Here is a 12892-nt window from a genome sequence, read left to right as displayed (position 1 = left end):
CTTCACCCTTAACCCATGTCCTCTGGTTTTTTTTCTCCCCTTGCCTCAGTGGAAAAAGCCTGCTTGCATTCACTCTATCTATACCCATCATAATTTTATATACCTCTATCAAATCTCCCCTCATTCTTCTACGCTCCAGGGAATAAAGTCCTAACCTATTCAACCTTTCTCTGTAACTGAGTTTCTCAAGTCCCAGCAACATCCTTGTAAACCTTCTCTGCACTCTTTCAACCTTATTTATATCCTTCCTGTAATTTGGTGACCAAAACTGAACACAATACTCCAGATTCGGCCTCACCAATGCCTTATACAACCTCATCATAACATTCCAGCTCTTATACTCAATACTTCGATTAATAAAGGCCAATGTACCAAAAGCTCTCTTTACGACCCTATCTACCTGTGATGACACTTTTAGGGAATTTTGTATCTGTATTCCCAGATCCCTCTGTTCCACTGCACTCCTCAGTGCCTTACCATTAACCCTGTATGTTCTACGTTGGTTTGTCGTTCCAACGTGCAATACCTCACACTTGTCATTATTAAACTCCATCTGCCATTTTTCAGCCCATTTTTCCAGCTGGTCCAAGTCCCTCTGCAGGCTCTGAAAACCTTCCTCACTGTCTACTACACCTCCAATCTTTGTATCATCAGCAAACTTGCTGATCCAATTTACCACATTATCATCCAGATCATTGATATAGATGACAAATAACAATGGACCCAGCACTGATTCCTGTGGCACACCACTAGTCACAGGCCTCCACTCAGAGAAGCAATTCTCTACCACCACTCTCTGGCTTCTTCCATCGAGCCAATGTCTAATCCAATTTACCACCTCTCCATGTATACCTAGCAACTGAATTTTCCTAACTAACCTCCCATGCGGGACCTTGTCAAAGGCCTTACTGAAGTCCATGTAGACAATATCCACTGCCTTCCCTTCATCCACTTTCCTGGTAACCTCCTCGAAAAACTCCAACAGATTCATCAAACATGACCTACCATGCACAAAGCCATGTTGACTCTCCCTAATAAGCCCGTCTATCCAAATGCTTGTAGATTCTGTCTCTTAGTACTCCCTCCAATAACTTACCTACTACTGACGTTAAACTCACCAGCCTATAATTTCCCGGATTACTTTTCGATCCTTTTTTAAACAACGGAACAACATGAGCCACTCTCCAATCCTCCGGCACTTCACCCGTAGACAGTGACATTTTAAATATTTCTGCCAGGGCCCCCGCAATTTCAACATTAGTCTCCTTCAAGGTCCAAGGGAACACTCTGTCAGGTCCCGGGGATTTATCCAATTTAATTTTCCTCAAGACAGCAAGCACCTCCTCCTTTTCAATCTGTACAGTTTCCATGGACTCACTACTTGATTCCCTCAATTCCATAGATTTCATGCCAACTTCCTTAGCAAATACAGACGCAAAAAACCTATTTAAGATCTCCCCCATTTCCTTTGGTTCCGCACAAAGCCGACCACTCTGATCTTCAAGAGGACCAATTTTATCCCTTACAATCCTTTTGCTCTTAATATACTTGTAAAAGCTCTTTGGATTATCCTTCACTTTGACTGCCAAGGCAACCTCATGTCTTCTTTTAGCCCTCCTGATTTCTTTCTGAAGTATTTTCTTGCACTTCTTATACTCCTCAAGCACCTGATTTACCCCTGTTTCCTATACATTTCATACAACTCCCTCTTCTTCTTTATCAAAGTTGCAATATCCTTTGAGAACCAAGGTTCCTTATTCCTATTCAATTTGCCTTTAATCCTGACAGGAACATACAAACTCTGCACTCTCAAAATTTCCCCTTTGAAGGCTTCCCACCTACCAATCACATCTTTGCCAGAGAACAACCTGTCCCAATCCACGCTTTTTAGATCCTTTCTCATTTCTTCAAATTTGGCCTTCTTCCAGTTCAGAACCTCAACCCTAGGACCTATCCTTGTCCATGATCAAATTGAAACTAATGGTGTTATGATCACTGGAACCAAAGTGCTCCCCTACACAGACATCTGTCACTTGCCCTAATTCGTTTCCTAACAGGAGATCCAATATTGCGTCCCCTCTAGTTGGTCCCTCTATATATTGATTTAGAAAACTTTCCTGAACACATTTTACAAACTCTAAACCATCTAGACCCCTAACAGTATGGGAGTCCCAATCAATGTATGGAAAATTAAAATCCCCTACCACCACAACTTTATGTTTCCTGCAGTTGCCTGCTATCTCTCTGCAGATTTGCTCTTCCAAGTCTCGTTGACTATTGGGTGGTCTGTAATACAATCCCACTAATGTGGCCATACCTTTCCTGTCTCTCAGCTCCATCCATAAGGACGCAGTAGACAAGCCCTCTAGTCTGTCCTGCCTGAGCACTGCTGTAATATTTTCCCTAACAAGCAATGCTACTCCCCCACCTTTCATTCCTCTGCCTCGATCACATCTGAAACATCAGAACCCTGGAATATTAAGCTGCCAGTCCTGCCCCTCCTGTAGCCAAGTTTCACTAATTGCTACAACATCATAATTCCACGTGTCAATCCACGCCCTCAACTCATCCGCCTTCCCCGCAATACTCCTAGCTTTGAAATATATACACCTTAGAAGATTTTTACCACCACTCACAACTTTCTCAGAACACACGGTTGAGAAAAATACCAGATAAAAATGCTTTGGTGTTGTTTGAGAGATAAGGCCCATGGTATGTGCAGCAACAGCTAAATAAAGATTTAAGATTGGGTACATCATAACTTTACTAAGCCAACCAAGCCTAGGTCAATTTTTGAGTGCTTTCGATGCTGAGTGCTTTAGAAACTAAGAATCTGCATTACTTTCTGTCCTCCCTCTTAAGGCCTGTAAGTTTATAGCCTAAACCAATGTCTTGGTCCACAGCTTTGATATTTAGACCAGTACGACCGTTGCTCTTGTTCTTGCCTTTTTTTGCTTGGTACAGCAGCATTTTACGGTGTCGGCAGGGGCCCATCAGGGCCTCCAGCCCAGGGACCCCGGCCCTGCTGGTTACTCATGCAGCAGATTTATCTGTCTAGAAACGCCCTTTCTCCAACTATGTCCCATAGTGCCATCCTTTACTTTCTAATTCCACTTCCTCACTGTCACCCATATTCAGAAACCTGGATGATGTCTCAACACAAGAGATTTTTCAGACACTGGAAATCTTGAACAACACACACAAAATGCTAGAAGAAGATAGGAGTATTTCAGCTGTAGTTCCCTCTATTTTTTTTAACAGCTGCACAGACCAACCATTGTTCTGAGCGGGAAATTTTTACGCAGCTTGAAAACAGCGTGGCACTTTATATTAATACCATATAAAAGAAAATTTCAGCTGCACAATAACCAAGGCTATGTGTGTGGGAGCATTTTTAGACACCGTGTGGCCATGCACCCGTGCAGCTTAAAAGGATCAGTGAGTACAACAATCTGAGACTACATAGACAACTTCCAAATTCCATAATGTGAAAATATGAAGTCCTCTCAGCGCACAATTGGTATGACTTTTCACAGTTTATTACACTGTTTTCCAAATGTTTGTATCCTATATTGGGACTTTATAAAATACCTGACAGAGTAAAAGAAGTCAAGATTTAATGTATAGTTTCACTTCATCAGAAACAGTATGTGTGTTCATTGAGGGCAGCATGACAGTGTAGTGGTTAGCGCAACGCTTTACAGTACAGGCAACCGGGGTTCAATTCCTGCCACTGCCTGTAAGGAGTTTGTACATTCTCCCCGTGACTGCGTGGGTTTCCTCCGGGTGTTCCAGTTTCCTCCCACAGTCCAAAGATGTACCGATTGGTAGGTTAATTGGTCATGTAAATTGTGCAGAGAACTAAGAGCAATCAACAGTTAGCAGAATGGTCACATTTGCAAATGTCAATAATCAAACTTAAATATATGTAAACATATAAACAGACTCAATAATTATCAAAAAGACAAAGAGAGTAAGGAAGTCCATTTAACAGATGTTAAGTTTATTTACTCAGAAATGATCATATTTAAAAAAACAAAACACATAACAATAATGTCTCTGTTATGTTTTGTAACTTCGAATCATTAAATTAATTCAAATGAAGACGGGAGTCAGAAAGTATGGGTGGAACTTTGTCTTTTAGCAAGGTGTGCACGTATCATGTGGTAGCATGAGGACATATGCAAGTAATACAATTTTACATATAACCTGTAATTAAATACTTAATCAAACAAGAATGCTTAAACTATATATATATATATATACACACAAGATTATTCAAATATTATTGAAATACTAAATACATAACAATCTCCGATGTAATTCTGAATCATAGCTTTATACAGAGGTACAACATGGAAATATTCTTCTCAGCCCATCGAGTCTGTGCAACCATCAACAACTCATTTTACACAAATCTTACATTAATCTTGTGTTTTTCTCTCTCTCCTCTTCCCACATTCTCATTACTTCACATGATTTTACATTAACTGAGTTTACATTACAATTCCAGATTAATTAGGTAGAAGGAATAAAAACATGGACTATTTTCTAAAAGGGAAGCAAATTCAGAAATCAGAAATACAAAGGGGACTTGGGAGTCCTAGTGTCACAACCACAGACTCTGCCCTCCGCTGTGTCTGCCCTCCATGCAGGTGGTCTGCTCCCCGTGGTGTCTGCCCTCTGCAGTGTCTGCCCTCCACGGTGGCTACCTTCCGTGGTGTCTGCCCTCCGTGCAGGTGGCTGCAGAACAGGTTCGGCGATCACGCTCATCAGAATGTATGTTCCGGCCAATCAGTGTTTCATTAGACCATAAAACCATAAGACACAGGAGCAGAGTTAGGCCATTCGAGTCTGCTCCGCCATTCCATCATGGCTGATCCCGGATCCCACTCAACCGCATGCACCTGCCTTCTCGCCACATCCTTTGATGCCCTGACCGATCAAAAAACAATCAATTTCTGCCTTAAATATACCCACAGATTGTGGTGGTATTTAACTCCCTTCCACTTGTTTCAGTCTTGTTGAGACTTGACCAAAAGCAGAGAAATATCAATGTTCCCTACTTAACCGTGATCCTTGTTCCAGGCAAGGAGACTACCGTGTAGGCTGACACTGCTAAGGAGCAGTATTTATTTAGTACTAAGCTATTACTGCCAAGCCACTGTATCAGTGGTAGCTTTAGTTCGCAAGTTCTAGTTAACGACCCTGTTGGCCAAGCGCTTTCTTTTCCCTTTTTTTCGGCACAGTTCATATTAAAACCAGTGAACTGTTGATCGGCTTTAGCATCTTTTTCTCTCTCTCTCTCCCACTCTCTCTCTCTCTCTCTCTCTCTCTCTCTCTCTCTCTCTCTCTTTCTCTCTCTCTCTCTCTCTCTCGGCACTTGAGCCATAATTCACATTCTTGTCAGCAAATCTCATCCACAGAAAATGGACCCAGCAGAGAAAGAACAGCTGAGCTTGGCCCTGACATTCATTGGCCAGATAGGAGAGGAGTTACAGTCAGTTGAAGCTGTGTTGGGAGAAGTGTCTGTAGCAGTGCGACAGATACTCTCAGAATGACTAGGCCAGTCCCAATTGGAAGAACAGGTGTCAGCTCTTGTAGCAATGGCTTGGCAACTCACCGCAGACAGCCGGAATCAGGTGGCAGTGATTAGGACAGTTAGAAGAGTGGGCTGAAAGATGGCAGACGGAGTTTAATGCTGAAAAATTATGATGCGCTATATTTTGGTAGGACTAATCAAAATAGGACATACATGGTAAATGGTAGGGCATTGAAGAATGCTGTAGAACAGAGGGATCTAGGAATAATGGTGCATAGTTCCCTGAAGGTGGAATCTCATGTGGATAGGGTGGTGAAGAAAGCTTTTGGTATGCTGGCCTTTATTAATCAGAGCATCGAGTATAGGAGTTGGGATGTAATGTTGAAATTGTATAGGGCATTGGTAAGGGCAAATTTGGAGTATTGTGTACAGTTCTGGTCACCGAATTATAGGAAAGATGTCAATAAAATTGAGAGTACAGAGGAGGTTTAAGAAAATGTTGCCTGGGTTTCATCTCCTAAGTTACAGAGAAAGGTTGAACAAGTTAGGTCTTTATTCTTTGGAGCGTAGGAGGTTGAGGGGGGACTTGATAGAGGTGTTTAAAATTATGAGGGGGATTGATAGATTTGACATGGATAGGCTCTTTCAGTTGAGAGTGGGGAAAATTCAGACAAGAGGACACGAGTTGAGAGTTAAAGGACAAAAGTTTAGGGGTAACATGAGGGGGAACTTCTTTACTCAGAGAGTGGTAGCTGTGTGGAATGAGCTTCCAGCAGAAGTGGTTGAGGCAGGTTCGATGTTGTCATTTAAAGTTAAGTTGGACAGCTATACGGACAGGAAAGGAATGGAGGGTTATGGGCTGAGTGCAGGTCGGTGGGACTAGGTGAGAGTAAGAGTCCGGCACGGACTAGAAGGGCCGAGATGGCCTGTTTCCGTGCTGTAATTGTTATATGGTTGTATCTAGCAGCTTACTACCAACAGCCAGAATCAGGTGACAGCCATTACTCCCACAAATCAGCAGCCTTTAGCCATGTCAGTTCTACTCCCAGATCCTCCTCTTCAACAGCCTCAGCAACCTCGACATGATTCCAAGAGTTGGCCCCGATTCTCTCAACCGTGTTTGGATCGGAAACAAGCATTCCTCCCGCAGGCAGATACTCCGATGGCTGCATGAATTTATTACCCAGTGCGAGCTGACCTCCCAAGCCCTGCCTGGCCTGTTGGGTGATGATACGCGTAAAGTGGTTTACATGTGACCCTCTTAGACAGACCCCCACTCAACCTGTTCAACGCTCCAAGGGAATAAGGTTCCTCCGCAGTCCAGTCGTTTTGGCGATTTGTTGTCAAGTTCAAGAGATTCTGAGGTGATTGGTTGTCTCAGAAGGTTGTAAGACAACAGGCAAAGGTTCAAAGTAAATTTATTATCAAAGTAAATAAACGTCACCATATACAACTGAGATTCATTTTCTTGCAGGCATTCATGAAGGGAAAATTTTTAAAAAATAACCATAATAGTAAATAATTAATATGTCTCAAGAACATGAGATAAAGAGTTCTTGAAAGTGAGTCCATAGGTTAAGGGAGCAATTCAGTGTTGGGTTGGGCAGGTTGTGCTAGGTAGGGGAAGGGAGCTGGAGTTGAATTAGGAGGCAGTGAGGGGTGAGTGAGAGACGGAGGCAGACAACGACAAAGATAGGTGGAGAGGAGGGAGGTATGAAGATTGGAAATGGTTGCTGGAAGGAGATAGGTTACTGGTGCTGGAGTCTGATACATAAAGCAGGTGAGAATGGGGAGAGGAAAATGATAATTGGAACTAGAGCCAGGCGGGGGGCTGGGATGGAGGGGGAACTGTGTGTATAGTGGGTAAATGGAAACCGGAGGGGGAGGAGGATGAAGACGGGTGAAGAGCAGTAACTGAATGTTCTTGATAAGGTGCAGGGAGATGGGCAGAGTTGGGGCAAGTGCAGCTAGAAACAATGGGCCTACTAGGACAGTCAGTTTGTGGGTCTTGGGTCAGGGGTAGAAGTGAGAAACATGGGGTTGAGGCACTATTGGGTTAGAGACCGTGGAGGGGGAAATCTCATGACATAATGAGCTCTGTGACATTGCAGACATTGGTCTGATGTTAGTCAGTGAGGTTATGGCCTGTGGTCAATATAAGGAGGCCTCAGACTGTTATCAAACCTCTTCAAGGAAACAGTCAGTGCACCAGACTATAAGAGCATCGCCCTCGTCTGCCGGTTTGAAGACTGTCGTAATCAGTGTGAAGTGAATAGACGGCTGTGCAATTGGAGGTGGTGAGGTTTGATGGGCGATGGACCTACCTTGTCAATCTGAGAATCACGATTTCACTTTATGGAGACTACAAAGGGACACTGAGAGGGCAGCTGGGACCTTAGTATAACAAGTGCATTGTGCGAGGTACAGAGATTCATTCCAAGTGCGAGTGAAGCTTTAAAGAATTCCTGTTTACACTCTGCTCCTGTGGCATGCAACATTTGGGTAAATTGCATCAGCCAGGCAAAAAAAACCATCAAAATGCAAAGGAGTCCACATAAACAAATCCACATTCAATGCAGCAAAAGAAAATACTAATTTATCATAGCATGAAAAAAAATTTGAGGATGTAAATAAAATTAGTAACACTTGCACAAATTTTTCAACATGAGAAAGTCTGCAGATGCTGGAAATCCTTCTTCAGGAACAGGGTCTCGACCTGAAACATTGACTCTTTATTCATTTCCATAGATGCTGCCTGACCTGCTGAGTTCCTCCTGCATTTTGTGTGTGTTGCTCTGTACAATTTTTTGTTAATTGTTATACTAATGAATCTGTGATAATATTACTTTTCATTGTTAATAATATGTATAGTTACCTTGTGTCAAGAAGGTTATATTTTAATTCAAAATATCAGCACAAACAGGATACAGTTTGATGTACAATAATTCTTTTCATCATAATTTTTTCCAGGTCTTGGTGTATCCACGAATAATAAAAACCCACTGGTACTGAGAAATAAATATAAAATGGTCAAAGGCCTAAAAGAGGACTGCAACCTTGCCTTGGTTTGGAGACCTGGAGAGTTATATTGGCTGAAGCCAGGGCTTTATGTTTTGGCTCTTGGTAGGGTCACCCATGCCAAACAAGTCAAAGGGTCATGGCCAGACTGAGAGTGGTCCACCAGTCCTCCAGGTTTGGGGATTTATCTCAGGGCTAACATCCCTGACTGGTAAAACTAAACTGTTATGGAAACAGCAATGAAGAATTTTTCTTTTTCTGTGTGCAATGGTATTATTGGTCAAGGATGGATAGAGATGGCGGACTTCCATTGTTGCCCTAAACACCAGTAGTGTAAGGGGTAGTAGATAAGTTATCGTTATGGAGCAGTACAGCATAGAAACGTGCCCTTCCGCCCATCTCATCCATGTCGAACAACATGCTTGTCTATGCTAATTCAATTTCAATAAATTTCTCATAGTATGTATATTTTACCATATACTACCTTCAGATTTATTTTCTTGCAGCCAATTACAGGAAAAAGGAAGTAGAATATAGTTTTACAAAAAAACTATACATAAATAGAGAAAGAGTGAATAACAACCAATGTCAAACTATGCCAATAAAAATAATATTCTGAACACGAGTGATCAAGAGTCCCTGAAAGTGAGTCTGTACATTGGAGAATCAGTTCAGAGTAGTGGTGATTGAAGTTTTTCACACTAGTTCAGAAGCCTGATAACTGTTTCTGAATCTGGTGGTGTATCTGCCATTTCCTGCTCGGAGGTGGTATCAAGAAGAGAGCATGGTCTGGATGGTGGGGGTTTTTGACGATGGATACGGCTTTCTTGTGGCAGCACTCCATGTAAATGTGCTCACTGGTGGGGAGGTCTTTACCCCTGATAGGCTGGGCTGTATCCATCACTTTCTGTAGTCTTTTCCATTCCTGGCCAATGGTGCTTCCATACCAAGCCATAATACAACCAGCTGGGATATTTTCAGCTGAGCATCTACAGAAGTTTTCAAAGTTTTTGCTGACTTCCCAAATCTACACAGGCTTCCTCCTACCCAAGATCCACAAACCTGCCTGTCCTGGCCGACCTATTGTCTCAGCTTGCTCCCTGCCCCACCGAACTCGTTTCTGCATATCTCGACACTGTTTTATCACCCCTTGTTCAATCCCTTCCGACCTATGTTCGTGACACTTCTCACGCTCTTAAACTTTTCGATGATTTTAAGTTCCCTGGCCCCCACCGCTTTATTTTCACCATGGATGTCCAGTCCCTATATACTTCCATCCCCCATCAGGAAGGTCTCAAAGCTCTACGCTTCTTTTTGGATTCCAGACCTAATCAGTTCCCCTCTACCACCACTCTGCTCCGTCTAGCAGAATTAGTCCTTACTCTTAATAATTTCTCCTTTTGCTCCTCCCATTTCCTCCAAACTAAAGGTGTAGCTATGGGCACCCGTATGGGTCCTAGCTATGCCTGCCTTTTTGTTGGGTTTGTGGAACAATCTATGTTCCATGCCTATTCTGGTATCTGTCCCCCACTTTTCCTTCGCTACGTCGACGACTGCATTGGCGCTGCTTCCTGCACGCATGCAGAACTCGTTGACTTTATTAACTTTGCCTCCAACTTTCACCCTGCCCTCAAGTTTACCTGGTCCATTTCCGACACCTCCCTCCCCTTTCTAGATCTTTCTGTCTCTGTCCCTTTCTGTCTCTCTCCCCCATTTCACGTACATCTGCTCTCACTCCATCCTCCCACCACCCCACTAGGAATAGGGTTCCCCTGGTCCTCACCTACCACCCCACCAGCCTCCGGGTCCAACATATTATTCTCCGTAACTTCCGCCACCTCCAACGGGATCCCACCACTAAGCATATCTTTCCCTCCCCCCCCTCTCTCTGCATTCCGCAGGGATCGCTCCCTACACAACTCCCTTGTCCATTCATCCCCCCCATCCCTCCCCACTGATCTCCCTCCTGGCACTTATCCGTGTAAGCGGAACAAGTGCTACACATGCCCTTACACTTCCTCCCTTACCACCATTCAGGGCCCCAAACAGTCCTTCCAGGTGAGGCATCACTTCACCTGTGAGTCGACTGGGGTGATATACTGCGTCCGGTGCTCCCGATGTGGCCTTTTATATATTGGTGAGACCCGACGCAGACTGGGAGACCGCTTCGCTGAACATCTACGCTCTGTCCGCCAGAGAAAGCAGGATCTCCCAGTGGCCACACATTTTAATTCCACATCCCATTCCCATTCTGACATGTCTATCTACGGCCTCCTCTACTGTAAAGATGAAGCCACACTCAAGTTGGAGGAACAACACCTTATATTCCGTATGGGTAGCCTCCAACCTGATGGCATGAACATTGACTTCTCTAACTTCCGCTAGGCCCCACCTCCCCCTCGTACCCCATCTGTTACTCTTTTTTATGCACACATTCTTTCTCTCACTCTCCTTTTTCTCCCTCTGTCCCTCTGAATATACCTCTTGCCCATCCTCTGGGTCACCCCCCCCCCATCTTTCTTCCCGGACCTCCTGTCCCATGATCCTCTCGTATCCCCTTCTGCCTATCACCTGTCCAGCTCTCAGCTCCATCCCTCCCCCTCCTGTCTTCTCCTATCATTTTGCATCTCCCCCTCCCCCTCCAGCTTTCAAATCCCTTACTCACTCTTCCTTCAGTTAGTCCTGACGAAGGGTCTCGGCCTGAAACGTCGACTGCGCCTCTTCCTATAGATGCTGCTTGGCCTGCTGCGTTCACCAGCAACTTTGATGTATGTTGCTTCCAAGATAGAAGAGGTTCTATGTGATTAAACTTATGTGCTGGTCCCAGGAATGATCCTAAGATAGGTTAACATCAAGGAATTTAAAGCTACTGGCCCTCTCCACTCTGTTCTGATGCATGGGCCTAATCTTTCTTCCTCCTGTAGTCAATGATCACTTTTTGTTGAGTGTGATTTACATTTACCTGCAACTGACACATAGCCTCTTGAACTTTTCTTATCTATCTCCCTGTCCAAATGTCTTTTCAATGTTGTGTTTGTATTGACCTCTAACATCTCTTGCAGCTCATTTCATATACCCACTGCCCTCTGTGAGAGAAACTTGCCCTTGAGATCCCTTTTAAATAGTTCCCCTCTTACTTTAACCCTACACCCTCTAGTTGTAGACTCCCCTACACTGGGAAAAGTTTATGACCTTTCACCCTATATATCGGGTGGCGGGCAGAGATATATCTCTACCAAAGGAGGTGTAAGGTGGTGCTTCCCTCTGCTAGCCTGCAGGTCACCCTTGGGCAAGGCATAGCATTAGCTTCCACCCCTCCCCCGACCGATGCAGGGTCACGTGAAGCCATGGGAGCAGGTGGTGGAAGGTCATATGAGCAGTTGGTGCATATCACAGGTCCTGGTTTTGCAACCACTGACTCGAGGTGAACAACCTCTGGGCAACATTCTCCCTCGCCATAGCAGAGCAATCTCATCCGTGATAAAAAGGCATTCTCCTTTCCCTCTAGCAGAGTGATAAAAATGCAGTCTCCCCACTCCAACAGCGGAGTGATCCCCAACAATAAAAAGGCAGGCAGCCGGTGTTTCACTCTCCCTTGTTAGTTTAATTGGCGAGCAATGGAGGCTTTAATCAGTGAAATGTTGAACATCAGCTCACAGCCCTCTTGCCACAAGGTTCGCCCACGCTGCCCCTGCCTCCTGGAATCCTCGCGGAGACTGCAGAGCGCTGCAACACCGAAACGGTCTCCAAACTGCAAATCACAGACTCCAACAGTTCCAGAATCACATTCAAGGCAATAAATAAATGTAAAAGACATAAAAGAAGTGAAATATTTGGTTTTATGATCTATCCAGAAGATTTTGACCAAAGAATCGTTGTACACAGGTGCTCTCTTGACCAGTCTGTGCTTGAAATAGCCAGATATAGAGGAAGCCACACCATGGGCACGGTATGCAACAGACAAGGTTGGAGGATATGCACGTCAGTCTCTGCCTCCCTTTGAAGGGTTGTTTAGGCCCCTGGATGGTGCTGAGGGAGGAGGTGCAGGGACATGTATAGTTCAAAGTTCAAAGTAAATTTATTATTGAAGTACATAAATGTTACCATATACAACAATGAGATTCGTTTTCTTGTGGGCATACTCAGGACCCAGGACATCTCTCGGGAGTGGTGTCTCAGAAAGGCAGTGTCCATTATTGAGGACCTCCAGCACCCAGGGCATGCACTTTCCTCAATGTTACCATCAGGTAGGAGATACAGAAGCCTGAAGGCCCACACTCAGCGATTCAGGAAGAGCTTCTTCCCCTCTGACCATAAATGAATCAATGAAAG

The sequence above is a fragment of the Mobula hypostoma genome, chromosome 19 (assembly GCF_963921235.1).
Source record: "Mobula hypostoma chromosome 19, sMobHyp1.1, whole genome shotgun sequence".
NCBI lineage: Eukaryota > Metazoa > Chordata > Chondrichthyes > Myliobatiformes > Myliobatidae > Mobula > Mobula hypostoma.
The sequence above is the reverse complement of the archived record's forward strand: the minus strand, read 5'-3'. Positions refer to the sequence as shown.